This window comes from Gorilla gorilla, chromosome 16 (assembly GCF_029281585.2).
Source record: "Gorilla gorilla gorilla isolate KB3781 chromosome 16, NHGRI_mGorGor1-v2.1_pri, whole genome shotgun sequence".
Lineage (NCBI taxonomy): Eukaryota > Metazoa > Chordata > Mammalia > Primates > Hominidae > Gorilla > Gorilla gorilla.
In genome coordinates this window covers 58,084,890-58,102,767 of record NC_073240.2, presented here as the reverse complement: position 1 = coordinate 58,102,767, position 17,878 = coordinate 58,084,890, and the positions used below count along the sequence as shown (strand labels likewise).

The window sequence follows — 17,878 nt, the reverse complement described above, 5'->3', positions numbered from 1 at the left end:
GTCCTTGGCTTGCTCCTACCTCACACCTGCTGTTCCAGCTCCCTGGGATGCTCTTCCTCTTGGTGTGCTCATGGCTCCATCCCTGAATTCATTCAGGTCCCTCCTGAAATGTCACCTTCTCTCTAACACAGCTCCCACCCATCCATGCTCCCTCTTGATGTTTCTTTTCACCGACCACACCTGACACATGTAGTTGTTCCTTTGCCTATTGTCTGTCTCCAGCCACCCCACCCTTGCTGTGAGATGCCCTGGAACGGGCACTTTGATTGGTCACCACCACCTCCGCAGCGCTTAGAGCAGGCTTGGACTATCACAGGCACTGGATTAATGCACCTGTGGAGTGAGCACCTGCGAGGGCAGGGCCTGAGGACCATTTGCCAACCCTAGATCAGGACCGTGGCAGACACTGACCCTCTGAAACTGAGAGGCTGGATGGAGGTGGTGACCTCCAGAGGGCCCCCGCAGCGCCAGGACCCCTCGCTCAGTCAGGGAAAGAATAAAGGCAGGCGCCTATCAGCTCCCTGGATCTCCTTCCTTCCTTCCTTCAGGACCCAGGCCCCAGCCCCTCGCAGGATAAGAAATGACTCATACTGGGCTCACTCCCTGCTCCTCCCTCTCCTGGCTTCCCCTCCACCCGTGAGGCCACCCATCCTGACTGCTGGCATCCACCCGCCCTGTACTGCTTCCTCCCTGACCTGTACCCCCACTCGCAGGCACCCTTGTTCCGCATGCGTACGCTTGCTTATGGTTTGTCTTTCCATCTCCAGCCACACTGTCCCTAAGCAGTATCATGTGAGCACACACGTGAGCCTCATATGTGACCTTACGTATTTTAGTAGCCACGTTTTAAAAATACGCTCCTGCAAGCTCAAACAGGTAAGCAGCCACCACATTTTTTTAAAAGAAGCATGGAAAATTATCTTTTACATAGTTTTTCTTTAACCCAATATATCAAAAAAATGTATAATTTCAACATGTGATCAAGACAGGTTGAGCATCCCGAATTAAAAAATCTGAGCTTTGAAATTCTCCAAAATCCGAAAGCGTTTGAGTGCTGACATGACACCACAAGAGGAGAGTTCCACCCCTGACCTCATGTTCCGGGTCACAGTCAACATGCAGCCAAAAGTTTTGTTTCATGAACAAAATTATTTAAAATTTTACATGAAGTTACCTTCAGGCTATGTATATAAGGTGTATAAAAAACATTATGAATTTCATGTTTAAACTTAGGTCCCATCCCCAAGATATCTCATTTATGTATACACAAATAGTATTCCAAAAACAGAACAAATGCGAAATCCAAAACACTTCCGGTCTGAAGCATTTCAGATAAGGGGTACTCAACCTGGTTAAAGTATGGAATATTTTGCATTCTTTTCTTCTTACTAAGTCTTAGAAACTCAGTGTGTATTTCACACTCACAGCACATGTCAATGTAGATTTAACCACAATTCACACGTTTAGTAGCCACAGCCAGTGGCTTCCTTCTAGACAGCACATGCCTGAAGGGCAGGGACTCAGTCTCCCCTGTCGCTCTGGGTTCCTGGGCCCAGACGGGAGCATACAGGAGCCAGAGCGGGTGCTCAGAACATGGTTATGATGAAAAAAAGTAGAATGTTGGCCGGGCACAGTGGCTCATGCCTATAATCCCAACACTTTGGGAGGCCGAGGCGGGGGGATCTCCTGAGGTCAGGAGTTTGAGACCAGCCTGATCAGTATGGTGAAACCCTGTCTCTATTCTAAAAAATACAAAAATTAGCCGGGCGAGGTGGCACATGCCTGTAATCTCAGCTACTCGGGAGGCTGAGACAGGAGAATCGCGGGAACCCAGGAGGCATAGGTTGCAGTGAGCCAAGATCGCATCACTGTACTCCAGCCTGGGCGACAGAGTGAGACTCTGTCTAAAAAAAAAGAAAAAGAAAGAAAAGTAGAATGTTAACGCATGGCTCAATCACTGGGTACCCCCGGAGGAGGGAGGCACAGTCCAGGTGTGTGTGGGGGTGAATATGTGTCCCTGTGTGTTTGTGAGCTTGTGAGTGCCTTTGTAGTGTGCATGGATGAGAGAGTTCGGAGCGCTGAAATTAGACAAACTGTATCAATCCACCTCTTCCCTTTCCTTTGGAACTTGGCTGTTTTTCTGTGAATATGGGGATGGGGACACCTTCTAATCATGGAATGCGGTTGGGAAGATTCAATGAGATGGTGCACAGAAAAGCAGAGGGAGCTGACTGCACAGACGCTTCCTTTTCTCCCTTCCTCCTGCCTTCCAGCTCAGGCCCTTGGTCATTGCGCTGTGAGTAGAGTGCCCCATATATGCCAGGCCCCGTGGGCACTTGCTCACGGCTGTATTTCTAGCTCTTAGCATGGTGCCTGACACATAACAGGCGCTCAGCATAAATATTTAGTGAGTGAGTGAATGAATGAATGGGTATCAGGGAGATTGTAGCTGCTGCAGCCGTCAGTGCACCCAGAAACCAGAGGAAGCCTCCCTGCTGCGGGAGAGCCTGGCAGGGTGAGAGGGACAGGTGCGGCTGTGCTGTCCTGGGACCCAGGCTGTGAGCTCCATCCACCTGTGTCCCCAGATCTGAGCAGCAGTGGTTTGCGGTGGGTACAGCTGTGGGGACTGCTCAGCCTCCCTGCTAGAGGTGGAGATGTGTTCTTCTGAGGAGCCAATCCTGATTCCCTCCTCCTCGTAACATTTACACTGCAGAACAAGGCCTCGGGGTTCAGGTCATTTGGCTTTGGAAATGAGTAAAAGGCATCACCCAGATTTATTTCTAAAATGGGCCTGGAAAATGTTCAGGGAAGAATTTATTTTTGCAAGTGGGCTTCCGCCAGACACAGATTGTATCTTTTGGGAAAATGCTGTCGTGACTAATGAGGGAGGGGAGGCACAAAGTAGGATCATGTGTTTTAGTTCAAGGCCATTGCTAAGCAGGGGTCTGGGGCTGTGAGAGTAACTGGGGGTCCAGGAGGGGCTTAGGACCCAGCCCATGGAGGCTGAATGGGGCTGCAAACGGCATGGTCTGAGCACTTTTCTCCTGCGGAGGAGCCCCCTCTCTTACTTCGAGTAACAGCTCTTCTGTAAAGTCAGATGGAAAGTGGATTACAGGATGTCGAATCCCATCTCCAATGCACCAGGAAACCCTCTATTTAGGGAGCGCATGGCTCTCCATCATCTGAGACAGAACTGCTTGATGAGCCTGAATGTGGCTCTAGTGCCTCATCCTTTCCATATGAACAGTGGCACAGGTTCTGCTAAGCAAGGATGAGCTCTCTGGGCAGAGGTCTCTCCTTCGAGGTGAGGAGCAAGCCGACCGCAGAATCCTCAGGGGCCTTAATCTCCCAAGGGCTCTACTGACACTGAAGGTGGCCATGGCAATGCATCCACCTCATAGTAGCTCGTGATTGAAAAATGCATCAGGGAGGTCTGGGGAAAGTATCCCAGCAAAGAAGCCCGCCTCACTCCCCTTTGCCCTGTCCTCCTCCCTGGGCCTCTTCTGGGTGCTGGGGGAAGGGTGGGTGCAATGCAGCCAGCGTACAGAGGGAAGGCGCTGTGCCCAGGTTTTGCCCACATTAAGGGTGCACCATGAATGTGCCTTTGGCTAGTGGCTTCTTGCTTGTTCACCAGGATCTGGACCCCCCAACCCATGGACCCCCAGTCTTCACAGTGGCTGTAGCCACTTAGTCTCTACTATCCAGTGTCCTGGTGTAGCCCCAGTCACCACCCCCTCCCCCCGTCCCTCCCGCCCTCCTAACAGCTGTGCGTCCTCTGCATTTCCATCCATGGTCCTGCTTCCCACCTATCCTGCACTCCATGAAGGCAGCAAGGGGGGTCTGCAAGCTATTTTCAAGACATCAAAAAGCCCAGAGGAAACCATACATTTACCTCAATGACGTTCCCAGACTAAATAAAACATTAAGTTTATTTGCTTTGGGCTGGAGTCATATCAACTTAGTGTGGCAACTGTTGTTATCTCGACTGATCAGAAGCCCTAATTGGCCGTTGGATGTCTTTGATAAATAAAACTCAAAGAAATAAATTATTATTCAATAAATTGTAGTTTGTTAGGTAGTTAAAAGCCTTTAAAACATGGAATCCCTTGAGGAAAGAACTAAAAAGGTTCTTTTTGTGGTGAGAGGGGTGGGAACGTCTGATCTGCACCAATGTCATATTTGTATTAAAAAAAAAAAAGCACACGCATTTTTCCATAGCCCTCTGATGCCAGATTTTTCATTGGTGAGTTTGACTTCACAGCATTCCTACAAATAATACGTTGTTCATGCCCGCTTTTCCCAGAGTGTGATTCACCAAACACTGCTAATAAGTGTTTCTTGGGAGTTCATACGAAAGGATCCGTGATCAAAAACGTTTGGGCAAAACTACTAAGCAAAATTAAACCATTTATTATGGGATTCTTCAGGGTTAATAGAGAATCTGAATTGCAAATCCACGAGAAGGAGATAGAGGATGCGGCATCTCCAGCTGCCAGCCTCAGGATCCATTTCACAAAGCACTGTTTCAAGTAACAAGTGTTCCACCAAGCACACTTTGGAACACACAATGTTCCTGATATGATGACATAGGTGACTCAAGACCCCACTGACAGCCATAGGGACAGACAAAAATAAAGAGGAGGAAGAGAGATGGCAAAGCAGCTGAGGGGCAGAGGCGAAGGCAGGCCTCAGGACAGGGTGGGCATTCCGAGCATCCCTGCTGCCAGTGCTCCCAGGACTGGACACTTGCTCCCCTGCAGAATGGAGCTGCCAACAGGAGAGAAACGGGTGTGGCTGACAGGCCATGCCATCCCAGAGACGTGGACTCAAAAGAAATAGCTCAAGTGACCCCAGAAGGTTTTGCTTCATTTCATCTCCAGTCCTCATGTCATCGCCTGTGAAAACCGCAGGAAGTGGGAGTGCACCTTACAAGCCACCGACTCCTCCCTTCTTCAGGCCCTCCGAGTGACTCTTTCCTCCGGGGTCACCCAGCACCTGCGCTGGGCAGCACCGAGCTCTTCTGTGTGGCAGAAGAGCACACAAAGCCACCTCTTGGCTTGTCCACAGCACACACGACGTGATTCTCCATGTACAGTTACGGTTGTGGCTATGTGACAGGTCCAGATGTAACATGAAAAATTAAGTGACACCTCCAGATGTTCCCTCCACATACACACAATTCCAAAGAGGCAAGAACCTGAAATAGTGCAGAGAAGGCCAATATGGAAGGGGAGAGTGTTGGTGTGCTCCTCAGGAGGCCTTCTCCGGGCAGATGCACAGACATTGGGCCGGGTCTGCTTTCTGGACCTCCTTTGCAGGGAAAAAATGCAGCGCCTCCCCAGGAGAGAGGAGACAGTGCCTGGTAGGCAGCTGCACAGGGAAGGAACAGGGGAAAAAGGAAAAGGACACACATTCAACTCCCGTGACACACCAGGCCCTTTCATCCATACTCTTCTTTGTTTTTGTCTTCATTTTGAGATGGAGTCTTGCTCTGTCAATGAGGTTGAAGTGCAGTGGCGTCATCTCAGCTCACTGCAACCTCCACCTCCTGTGTTCAAGTGATTCTCCTGACTCAGTCTCCCGTGTAGCTGGGATTACAGGCACCCTCCACCACACTTGGCTAATTTTTGTATTTTTAGTAGAGACGGGGTTTCACTATGTTGGCCAGGGTGGTCTCGAACCCCTGACCTCAGGTGATCCACCTGCCTCAGTCTCCCAAAGTGCTGGGATTAAAGGCAAGAGCCACTGCACCTGGCCCCCATATTCTTTTATTTCAAACTCATAGATGCCCAGGAAAGTAGCTTTATTACCCACATTTTACAGATGAGAAACCGAGGCTCAGCAAGATCCATGGATAATTAATAAGGCTCTGTCTGGCTCCAAGCCTCACAGCTGCCCCCTATGCTACGCTGGCTCTAGGAAATCGGGAGACTTGATTTGCTTTAAGGAAGGTGGCTTCCCGGCCAAGAATTCTGTGAGAAGACCCGGGAGACACAGCAGAGAAGCTGAGGAGGGCTGTTTCAGAAGGAAGCTGACAAGTGCCTCTGTGGTCCTGGCTTCCCCAGTGTCCGAGGAAGAGAACATGAGGCAATGGCAGAAAAAACAGGCAGGTGCAGGCTGATGGCCCCCAAGGCTCTGGCCAGAGAAGAGGCCATGCCACTGACTCTTCGGGTTGTGCCATTTGAATGTGCACAGGCTTAGCAATGATGTGTTTTGGAAGTAGTTGAAAAGCTTCACCAGGAAGAATCTAGAAATTATTTCCGCTAGTGTTTTCTATTTGTGTGGAACTTTTTCCTTTGTATGGCAAATTCATATCTATATTCTCTTCTTATTCATGTGAACAGTCCTGGAGGTGATGAGTAGGTAAGTAAGTAATTAGCGTTTCCATCTGACAGATAAGCAAACTGTGGCGCAGGAAGAGAGGGAAAGACGTCATTTATGCCTGACAACTGGCTGATGGACAGAACTCTTACTTTCCCGTCTTTGTAATGCAGGGCAATAAATATCTAGTCTAGAAACAACTCTAAGATGAACCACTGAGTGACCTGAATAGCTGAGCCCAGTTAACATCTGTGGTGGAATGAGGACTCCAGGCTCCCGGCACCAGAGTCCCAGTTTCTTGTCCTCCTGCCATCCCGTTTCTAGACTTAACTTAAGAAGTCACCTTCCATAGCTTCCAAAGGCTTTCCACGCCAAGTGGCGTCCTGTCTTTGGAAATGCTTTCTGGTGTACTGAGAGATGATCACCAAGAGTCACACTGACCAGGATTCAGTGACTTCATGCGCAAGCTATCTTCCTCCCAGTCAGTTTCTGGAATTTACCCAGAGGTCTTGTGGAACCACACGTCGATGACTGTTTAGTAAATTGACCCTGGCGTTAACGGTAAATTTAATGCCAGCACTTCTTCCCAGCGACCTTACTTGTTGAGTCAGACTTAATTCGATCACAATCTTTCTGAGATCAAGGATCCAAGTCCCTGGGTGGTGTGTCTCTGAGGGATTCTCAGACTGCGTACTGCAACTCAAATGCCTTAAGTGATGGGAAAAAATTCTGCCAATCAGCAGTTTGGCTGCCTTTAGTATTATTATCATTACTTTTTTACACAGTGAACTCAACCACGTACTTTGGAAGGCAGACATTAATTTATCATTAGTTTTCCATGAGTGTCGTCATCAAACATTGGTAGGATCGAGTGAAACTGAAATTCATCTGAAGGGGAAAACATTCTAAAATCTCTGATAGGGACAAGCAGCCAGGTTAGGGCAGCTGAATTTTGGAGCTCAGTGATTTCCATTTGTTATTGACACAACTTCTATTCTGTGAGAATAGAAAAGGGCTGATTATGAAGTTTCTTATCACATGTCAGTGACAGAGACGACCGGCATTTTAAGACACAAGAAGAGAGAGTTATAGAGTTATCAAGTCACGAAGATAAGGAAAAAAGAAACAAGATAAGTTAAAATAAATAAGCACTTTGGAGCCCACATCAAGTAAACAACTCTTTTTAATTAAGAAAGAAATTTAAAGCATGAAAGAAAAGAAAAGGGGCTTAAAGGCAATTTCTGTTAGTGTGAGGTATTTTCAGGAAAGAATTGGGGCAACCAAGGATTATTATTTTCTTAAGCTTTTGATTGAAATCTCAGACTTTCATCCCTTCTTCAGTTAGAAAATCAAGAGACCAGGGACTCAACCTCCAATGAGGGGAAACTAAAGGCTGAAAATAAGCTGAAGTTATAGAGATTCCTGGGGGGCGGTCAGTGGGAAGGAGATGGCTGCTCAACCAATCTTCTGAGTAACCGGGTTTTTCCTGCCTGGCCTTCTGCCTTGGCCACACAGAACATCAGATCATGTCTGACTCCACACCTGCCCTTCCAGGATTCCTGCCAGAGCTGTCCCCTCCCAGCGGGCCAGCCTCAAGCCCTCCCTCCCGCATGCTCGGTCGAGCTCTCCTCCGTGCAGCTGCCAGGGGCAGCTGTCTCATGGCTACGTGTGGCTCTGCCCCCTGGTAAGAGCACAGACTCCTTGGGGCAGAGTCCATTTCTTATTCTTTTTTTTTTTTTGAGAGGGAGGCTTGCTCTGTTGCCAGGCTGGAGTGCAGTGGCACGATCTTCACCTACTGTAGCCTCCACCTCCCGGGTTCAAGCAATTCTCCTGCCTCAGCCTCCCAAGTAGCTGGGATTACAGGCACCCACCACCTCGCCTGGATAGTTTTTGTATTTTTAGTAGAGACGGGGGTTTCCCTATGTTGGCCAGGCTGGTCTCGAACTCCCGACCTCGTGATCCACCCACCTCGGCCTCCCAAAGTGCTGGGATTACAGGCATGAGCCACCACGCCCGCCCCATTTCTTAATCTTTACAGACATCCCACATACAAGACTGCTGAACTTGGCTTCTGAACAATACAGGTAGTTCAGCTCCTTGCCAGGTAAAAAGAATTCACTAAAATCTCAAACATTAAAAAAAAAAAAATCTGTTTTCCCATTGGGGAAAAAAACTCTCTTGGCTGCGTAGGAGTCCTTTATTAAGTCCACACCATGTAATATTACACAACCATTACAAAGAATCAGTAGGGACCGGGACCGAGGCGGAGGCCAGGGCAGCGCATCCAGGAGCGAAGTCTGCGCTCGCTGCTGCCATGTGGGACAGCTGAGACAAGGATGTGTACCCTGCGCCCCCGTGCCACATGCCAGCACTGTCATCGCAGACTTGGCTGCCCAGCCCCGCTGTCTACCTGATGAAGGCCTTCGACCTCCTAGTGGACCGACCGGCGACCCTTGTGAGAGTTTACAGAGTGGCAGCACGCAAAGAACAGGTATTACTACTACCACCGGCAGCACTGCCGCGTGCTGGGCATCACTGAGCGCAAGGAGAAGAACATCTTGTGTGTCAGGCCTCTGAGCCCAAGCTAAGCCATCATACCCCCTGTGACTGGCACGTATACATCCAGATGGCCTGAAGCAACTGAAGATCCACAAAAGAAGTGAAAATAGCCTTAACTGATGACATTCCACCATTGTGATTTATTTCTGCCCCAACCTAACTGATCAATGTACTTTGTAATCTCCCCCACCCTTAAGAAGGTTCTTTGTAATTCTCCCCACCCTTGAGAATGTACTTTGTGAGATCCACCCCCGCCCGCAAAACATTGCTCCAAACTCCACCGCCTATCCCAAAACCTATAAGAACTAATAATAATCCACCACCCTTTGCTGGCTTTCTTTTAGGACTCAGCCCCCTGCACCCAGGTGAAATAAACAGGCTTGTTGCTCACACAAAGCCTGTTTGGTGGTCTCACGTGTCTTCACATGCACACGTGAAACATTGGGCATATATGAAGCCGAAATGCAGTGGAGGAGGGACTACAAAGTCGATCAAGAAATCGTCAATATTATCCAGGAGCGGCTCAAGACCTGTCAGCAGTGGGAAGAAGACAACTACAGGCAGAACTGGGCCAAGGAAGTGCAGCATTCACCCAGGTGGCCAAGGCTTACCAGGACCGCTATCAGGACCTGGGGGCCCACCATTCTGCCAGGAAGTGCCAGGCCAAACAGAAGCAGAGGATGCTGGAAGAGAGAAAAGCTGCAAAAGAGGCCACCGCTGCCGCCTCCTGAGGCAGCTGTGGGTGCCCCTGCTGTATGGCTGTGCTTGACTGTCTCTGTGTTGCTGAAATAAAACCCTGCAACCTGGAAAAAAAAAATGAGTAAGAGGCAGGGCATGGTGGCCCAGGCCTCTAATCCCAGCACTTTCGGAGGCTGAAGTAGGCGGATCTCTTGAGCTTAGGAATTTAAGACCAGCCTAGGCAACATGTCGAAACCCCATCTCTACAAAAAAATATGAAAATTCGCCAGGTTCAGTGGTGCATGCCTGTAGTTCCATCTACTCGAGAGGCTGAGGTGAAAGGATTGATTGAGCCTTGGAGGCGAGGCTGCAGTGAGCTGTGACTGAACCACTGCACTCCAACCTGGGCAAGGGAGTGAGACCCTGTCTCAAAAAAAAAAAAAAATGAATAAACAAGATTGATATCTACTCATCTGAAGGTACTTTTCACAGTGTATTTATTGTTAGGTGAGCAAAACAAATAGCAGAGAATTGTATATGGTATGATCCAATTTTTGTCAAATAGCGACAAAAAGGAATGACAACCTTTATGTGTGAATATGTTTGAATGAACAAGGAGAAAAGTAGTTTTCAATAGCTGGTACCCAGGCTCCAGGCATAGGGAAAGGAACTGAAAGGATGTAAGAAAAAAGCAGTTTTAAAGAAAGCACTTACAAATAAGCACAAAAATGCATGCATCTGTGTAGTTATTGCAGGTTATCATGTAAAAGTAAAATTAAAACATCCACAAACCCTTAAAGGTCAACTTTACAGTTTTAAAGTAATTGTGGTACAAACACACTTTGAAATTTCTCCTGCCTGTAAATGAAGACAGAAGAATGTGAGGGGAGGAGGGACCTGAGGCGAGGAGGGACAAGAGCAGGGGAGGGACAGGAGGGAGGGAGGAACCTGAGGGGGGGAGGGACCTGAGGGAGGGACACGAGAATAGGAGGGACCTGATTGGGGTAGGGACCTGAGAGGGGGAGGGACCTGAGGGGGGAGGGACATGAGGGGGTGAGGGACACAGCGGTGGGGGAACGCAAGCTGAGGAGGGATAGGAGGTTGGGAGGGACCTGAGGTGGAGGAAGACACCAGGCGGGAGGGACCTGAGATGGGGAGGGACATGAGGAGGGGAGGGACCTGAGATGGGGAGGGACATGAGGAGGGGAGGGACCTGAGATGGGGAGGGACATGAGGAGGGGAGGGACCTGAGATGGGGAGGGACATGAGGAGGGGAGGGAACTGAGAGGGGGAGGGACACAAGGGGGGGAGGGACACAAGGGGAGAGGGACATGAGTGGGGGAGGGACAGGAAGTGGGGAGGGACCTGAAGTGGGGGGACCTGAGGGGGGAGTTCTGACTGAGGAGGAGGAGCACAGGGTCCCAGTTGAGGGGAAGGACAGTTAAAGACAGAAAACAGGTTTTCTCCTTTTCCTTTCTCCTCCTCCCTTCTCTCTTCACCTCCTTCTCCCCTCCTTTCTTTCTCCCCCTCTGCACCCTCCCCTCCTCTTCCTGCCCTCTTCCTCTCCCTCCTCCTCCTCCAGGAAACTCTGCCTGGCTGAGTGGGATCTGTTCTTTACCCAGGGCGTGTCTGTCTCCACAGAGCTGATGAGCCTCTAGGGAGAGGGCAGGCCAGGTCTCACTCCTCCTCCTGCCCTTCCCAGGATCTGTGAGATAAGTGACTCATCCAAGGTCACAAAATTTATTAACCCAAAAAACAGGCCTAAGATCCCACTCCCCCAACCCACAGGCCCCAAGCCACTGCATCAGGTGGCTGGAAGATATCAACGTGAGCAGATGTTCTGACTGCTCAGAAACCCCTGTGGCAGGAATTGCTCTGCGGGCCTCTCATAAATGGAAGGCACCTCCAGTCCCGCCTCCCTGGGAACCCATTGCTGAGTTTTCATTTTCCTGCTGGGAGGGCTCAGGGAGCATTGGGTCCTGGCACTTTGTGCCTCAGAGACGCTTCCAAACAAGCCGCCTGGTCCTTTGACCACACGGTGGCTGCCCGGGAACACCGGTTGGCTTCCTCTACCTCTCCGTACCCTTCCTCCGGCCACAGTATGCCTCCCCAAGGGCTACTAGGATGGAGGGTGCCTGGTGGAGGGCGGGTACCCTGCCAAGGCCTGCTCCACACCCACCGTGGCCTCTGCCTGCGAGAACTCAAAGGGGTTACAGAAGTCTGCAGGGGTCCCCAGGAGAGTCTCCAACACCCCTTCCCCATGCTCTTGAGCTCAGCAGATGCCCCATTTGTTTATTTGCATGAGCTAGAAACTTGGGACTCAATCCTGACAATTCCTTCTCTTTCATCCCATGGGAATTCATGGCCAAGCCTTGCCCTTTTCATCTCCCAAATGCCCCCCGAGCCCATTCCTCTCCCACCATCCCTGTCCAAGTTGCCCCCATCTCCTGGCTGGACCCCTGCAGGAGCCCCAGGTGCACCCCTGTTTCTCTTCTGCCTCCCTCCCAGCCAGCTGACTGGGGTTGTCTGGAGTCTGGAGGGGAGGCCAGGGGGTATGGCTCCTTCAACACAGTTTCTCCCAGGCAGCTGGGGCAGAGACCCAGTGCTCCAGGCCATTCTCCACTAACAGCCAGCATGATTGTCCTGAAATAAAAATTGGATCTGTTACTCCCCTTTTTAAACCCTCAAAGGATTCCCAGATGGCTCCTCTGATCAAGACACACCGTCTACCTCTCCCAGCCTCAAGAGGCCAGCCCAGCCCACTCAACTCTCCTGGAACAGCTCCCTTCCATGCCCCCAGCTCCGTGTTCATCCTTCCAGACCCCAGGCAAGCTCTCAGGAAGCCGTTTTCTCTTCCTTCTTTACCCTTCCCTGTTTCTAATCACGCGTGGGTGAACATGATCATTTAATTCATGTCTTCCCGTATCGGAATTTGTCATTGTCACAGCACATGCTAATCATTCCAGATTATTTGTTAAATTGAAGGGCTAGAGAATTGCAATCGCATTCAGGTGAAGGCAGTGACTGTGGATACGGGATTGGAAAGATCGTGACCCCCAAACTCAGGATTCCAGGAAGGGTTCTTGAAAAGGGGGCCATCTTCATTGACAGCTGAAAGACTAACAGGACGTCTTCAGGCCAGGGCACTGGGGTAGGAGGGGTATTCTTTGCTGGTAGCAGGTGCGAACAAGGCCCTGGCGGCTGGGAGGATAGAACAATAAGTAATCCACAGGAAATGGTGAGAGGGAGATAAGACAGAACGGTTGGGCTGGGATCAGGTTACCCGGAGCCTTCAGCTCAAAGCTGAGAAGGCTGGGCTTGGTGCTGTGGGCCACATGGAATCCTGGAACGCTGATTTTAGCATGGAGAGCCCCTTACTGGTATTCCTAGCACAGGTGCAGTACACAAGCATCATTGCTGGAAGGGACCCAAGGTCATTCAAGCTCAGCCCTTTTACCTGGCAGATGAGAAAGTTGAGAGAGAGAATGACTTTCTCAAGGTCACACAGCTGACAGCCAGTGTGGTACTCTTTTCTAAAGAAAAGAAGGATCATCTCAATCAGGTGTCCACCTGATTTGAGCTCCTCATCATTCTTTCTCCTTGTCACTCCCAACAGCCAACTTTCTTTTTTCTGATGTTGGAAAATAAGTTTGTTCATAAAAGTATTCCTCCTGGCTCCTGCTCTGTTGGCCCTAGCTGCTTAGAAGACCTGGCTTCCCGGCCTAAGCAACTGTATGTACTCAAATATAAGGGGACCTGGTTCAGTCCCTCCCCTCTGTGTACCATACTTTCCAGTCTATACTGCTAACCCCAGGCTTCCAGGAGAATCAATGCAGGGAAAGCCCTCTGCCTGGCCAGGCATAATACAGATGAATGTGCAAAGGCCCTGTGGCACTCTTGGACTAATAACTTCACCCAGCCAGCGAGGCCCAGAAGTGGCCACGAAGACCCTTTTGGAAACTCTGACAGTAACTCTCCAGGTTAGCCTAGCTAGACATACCTTTTCTTTTCTTTTCTTTTCTTTTCTTTTCTTTTCTTTCTTTCTTTCCTTTTTTTTCTAAGAGAAGATCTCATTCTGTCTCCCAGGCTAGAGTGCAGTGGCACAATCATGGCTTACTGCAGCCTCAGCCGCCTGGGCTCAAGTGATCCTCCAGCCTCAACCTCCCGAGTAGCTGGGACTACAGGCATGCACCACCACACCTGGCTAGTTTTTTTTTTGTTTTAATTATTTGTGGAAACAAGGTTTCACTATGTTACTCAGGCTGGTCTCAAACTCCTGGGTTCAAGTAATTCTCCCACCTCAGCCTCTCAAAGTGCTGGGATTGCAGATGTGAGCCAGTGTGTCAGGCCTTAGCCATTTCTAAATTATTTTTAACACCTGTCCTCAGATGTCACAAAGAAGCAAATGGTGGTGCCAGGGCACCTGAGCCACTGGTGGGTTTCGTCCACACATGAGGATCAAAGAGGAAAAGAAGAAAAGCCCGCCAACTGCAGCCCGTCACAGTTCCTCTTTTAAACCCTATTAGATCATATCGTCCCCAAGGATTGACTCTGTTCCTGCTTAAAGGACTTGTGAGTCATTATTTTTTTCTGAAAACTTACTTTACAAATGAAGGAATCCCCATAGCAACCATTCTATGTCCTTGGAGCCAAGAGAAGGAAGTACAGTGAGAGGCTCCCGGTCTCCTGAGGAGCCAAGGCCTCTTGTTTACCGATGTCTGAGAGACCACGAAATTGGCCTGATCTTCAGATTTCAGTTGAGGCAGAGGCTAAAAGGAACATCTACATGGAGAGCATAGCCAGGGATGTCAGCACCAGAGCAACGCGTAGGGAGCACAGAGGAGGCCTGGGCCGCCTTGAGGTCTGCAGGCCGGGGAGACCGCCACCTGATCTCTTCAGGAAGTGGCTGGGCCTAGGCCTGGCCCCAGACCCCTCCCCAGGCTGCTCTGGGGAGGACTTCCCTCCCTTCCCTTTCTTCCCTTTCCGCCTTCCTTTTTTTCCCCTTGTATCACAAAGCATCTCCTCTGTCCTTGACAGAATGGGAAGAGAATTGGAAAAACCACCACAGGTCACTGTTGGTCTCTGGCGCTCAATTCATGGGGAGGAAACCTGGCTGGGCGCCCTCCTTCCGGGCGAGCAGGAACGGAGGGGCTGTGCTGGTCCCAGTAGAGGAGTGGGGCATGTGTGCGTGCATGTGTGTCATGCATGTGTGTGTGCGTACGTGCATGCGTGTGCGCGTGTACGTGTGTGCATGCGAGTGCATGTGTGCTTGCATGTGTGTGCATGGGTGTGTCGTGTGTGCACGTGTGTGCGTGCGTGTGTGCATGTGTGTGTGGATGTGTGTGTGCTGTCACCGCGGTGGTGACGGCCTGGTGCCATCAGCTCTCTAGAGAGCAGTCCTTCTCTTCCCACACCACCCGCCACTGCTCCTGCCGCCCTCCCCTGGAATGAACTTTGACGAGCACCTGTTTATAGCTTCAGGGGTTTCTACAGGGCCCCGGCAGGCAAGTGGCCAAGATGGGCTTCAACTCCTGACACAGGAACTCTCACATCTCCTCCCACCCACCAGCCCACCCTGAAACCTCCAAGGCACAGAAAAGCAAGGGGCTGGGAAGTGGAGGGTCTGGGCCGAGCCCAGCTGGAGGCAGAGGGCGCTTTCCCACCGTCTGGGGGTGCGCCTGTCCCTCTCCTGTTAGGCTAGGTGCCTTCCGCGGCCCACCTGGTCCACACCACCCTCCTCCGTTCTGGGTCCGGGTCCCGTTCCGGCCTGCCCTACTCATCCTGACCAGCCACACCCACTTTGCTTTGGGGCTTCTCATGGGGAGCCCAGTGGAAGGGAATGACAGGGTCTCAGGCTGTGTGGGGCATGGGTCTCCTCAGCACGGCCCGCCCGCCGCCTCCTGGCTTCCATGTCTCACAGCAGGAGCAGGGCCACCACCTGCCGCCTGAGCCTGTGCCAGCTGTTTCCCTCTCCCCCAGGACAGACCCTCACCTGGGGGTTGGGTTTGCCCTCCCCTGGGGAGGGAGGGAATGAGGGGAGGGAGCAGGAGGATGGGGAGGCGCAGCCACCCCGGCGGAGGGGTAGGAAACCCGGATACTCTCTACCTGTTTCCTACCTGGACACCCAGAGCTCGGGACAGCAGACCCCAGACTCCAGGAGCTTTCCCCTGCGGGGCGGCGGGGCATCCACACCCAGGTACGAGGCGCCAGGCCACCTTCAGCCGCTTCTCCCCCCCTGTGCTCCGCGTGCTGACCGCGTGTGCTTGGGCTGCAGTTTGCTCCTCGTGGCGTGCCCTGCTCACTGCTCACCATCCCAAAGAAAAAGACAAATGAGAGCCCCTTGTTCCCCACCCATATTTTAAGGGAAAAATACTGTGCAAACGGCTTCACATGCGTCTCCGTTTCCAAGCTCCAAGATGGCTGCTCTCAGTACCACCTCCTTCTTCAGTGTCCCTTCCTGTTCACCATCCATTCACCGCACATTTCCTTAGCCCCACTCTGTGCCTCGGCCTGTGTCTGCTACTTGGAAAAAGGCAAGTTCCTGTGCTCAACTCTGAGCAACTGTTGCTGAGGAAGGAATCAATCCCTTGGGGAGGCTGCCCACCAGGGGCGGATGAGATGTGGGGGTGTGCGGCCACCGCCCTTCTCCTTCCTCCCTCTTCCTTCCTCCCTCCTCCCTCTTCCTTCCTCCCTCCCCCTTCTTCCTTCCTCCTTCCTCCCTCTTCCTTCCTTCACAGGGGCCTGCTTTACTTTCTGGAGTCAGGTTTAACTGTGTCCATTCAGGCTGCTATAACAAAAATACCATAAACTGGTTGGCTTTTAAACAATAGAAATGTACAGCTCACAGTTCTGGAGGCTGGGAAGTCCAAGATCAAGGTGCTAGTAGATCTGGTATCTAGTAAGGGCCTGATTTCTGGGTCATAAATGGCCTTTCTTTTATTATTATTATTATTATTATTTTTTTTTTTTTTTTTATTTTTTATTTTAAAGACAGGGTCTTTCTTTGTTGCCCAGGCTGGAGTGCAGTGGTGCGGTCATAGTTCACTGCAACCTCGAACTCCTAGGCTCAAGCAATCCTCCCAGCCTCCTGAATAGCTGGACCTACAGGCACACACCACCACACCAGGCTAATTTTTTTTAAAGGTGGAGTCTCATGCTGTTGTCCAGGCTGGAGTGCAGTGGCACGATCTCGGCTCCCAGCAACCACCGCTTCCCAGGTTCAAGCAATTCTCCTGTCTCAGCCTCCCAAGTAGCTGGGACTACAGGTACACACCACCACATCCAGCTAGTTTTTGTATTTTTAGTGGAGTTGGGATTTCACTGTGTTGGCCAGGCTGGTCTTGAACTCCTGACCTCAAGTTATCTGCCTGCGTCAGCCTCCCAAAATGCTGGGATCACAGGCTTGAGCCACTGTGCCTGGCCTAATTTTTGTATTTTTTGTAGAGACGTGGTTTCCCTATGTTGCCCAGGATGGTCTCGAACTCCTGACCTCAAGTGATCCTCCCACCTTGGCCTCCCAAAGTGCTGGGATTACAGGCAAGAGCCATCAACGCCTAGCCAGCGACTTCTCACTGTAACCTCACATGGCAAAAGAAACGATGGTTGTCTCTGGGGCCTCTTTCATAAGGGCATTAATCCCATTCATGGAACTTCACTCCTTATGGCCCAATCTTCTCCCCAAAACCCTACCTCCTAATATCATCGACTTGGGGGTTAAGATTTCAACATATGAGTTTTGGGGGACACAGACATTAGGACCACAGCAAACAGTAAGCTTCTTCTTCTTACTAATGAATATCCCTGGGGCGAAGTTTGACCCTGGGTAATGAAATGAGTGGTTAGTTGTTCAAATGCCACCCATAATGCCACAGAAATGGGGCTCTTCCCTCAGGCTAAGCACAGCTCTCTCTAGCCTTGTTGGTGGACTGCCTTGGTGATGGGCCTGCCTTCCCCACTAGGCTGAAAGTGATTTGAAAATTCTCTTCTAACCTCCAGCCCCACCCATGTACCTTAGAAATCTCAGTGATTGACCCCCTGCCTGGCACAGAGTAGATTGAAAACAGTATGGAAGTGACCAGACCTTACCTGATGGGCAGAGGGAGCTCAGAGATGGGAACAGAGCTGGTCCTAGGGCACCCAAGGGGCATATCTTGGCCATGCCACTTCCCACCTGGATAGGCTCTGTCCTGAACATCCTCGATTATAACGCAGGAATAACAATGCCCACGTCATGGGATTGCCAGGAGGATCATAGATTATGTACAGAAAACTGGAGCAACAGGTGGCAGGCACTCTCCCACACAGGGTTCTCTAAAGCAGC

General features: G+C 50.8%; 1 long non-coding RNA gene and 1 pseudogene across 1 annotated transcript; one reads left to right on the top strand and one right to left on the bottom strand.

Annotated features, from left to right (window-relative positions):
• The first annotated feature begins 8,635 nt into the window (after positions 1-8,635).
• On the top strand, positions 8,636-9,611 carry LOC115930823 (NADH dehydrogenase [ubiquinone] 1 beta subcomplex subunit 10-like; annotated as a pseudogene).
• A 430-nt stretch (positions 9,612-10,041) lies between these two features.
• On the bottom strand, positions 10,042-15,992 carry LOC101135618 (uncharacterized). The gene is made up of 5 exons (XR_002002808.3): positions 15,675-15,992; positions 14,161-14,327; positions 11,979-12,201; positions 11,177-11,263; positions 10,042-10,228 (listed from the first exon to the last, which is right to left on the bottom strand). It is a non-coding gene; the product is annotated as an uncharacterized lncRNA (long non-coding RNA).
• Positions 15,993-17,878: the final 1,886 nt, after the last annotated feature.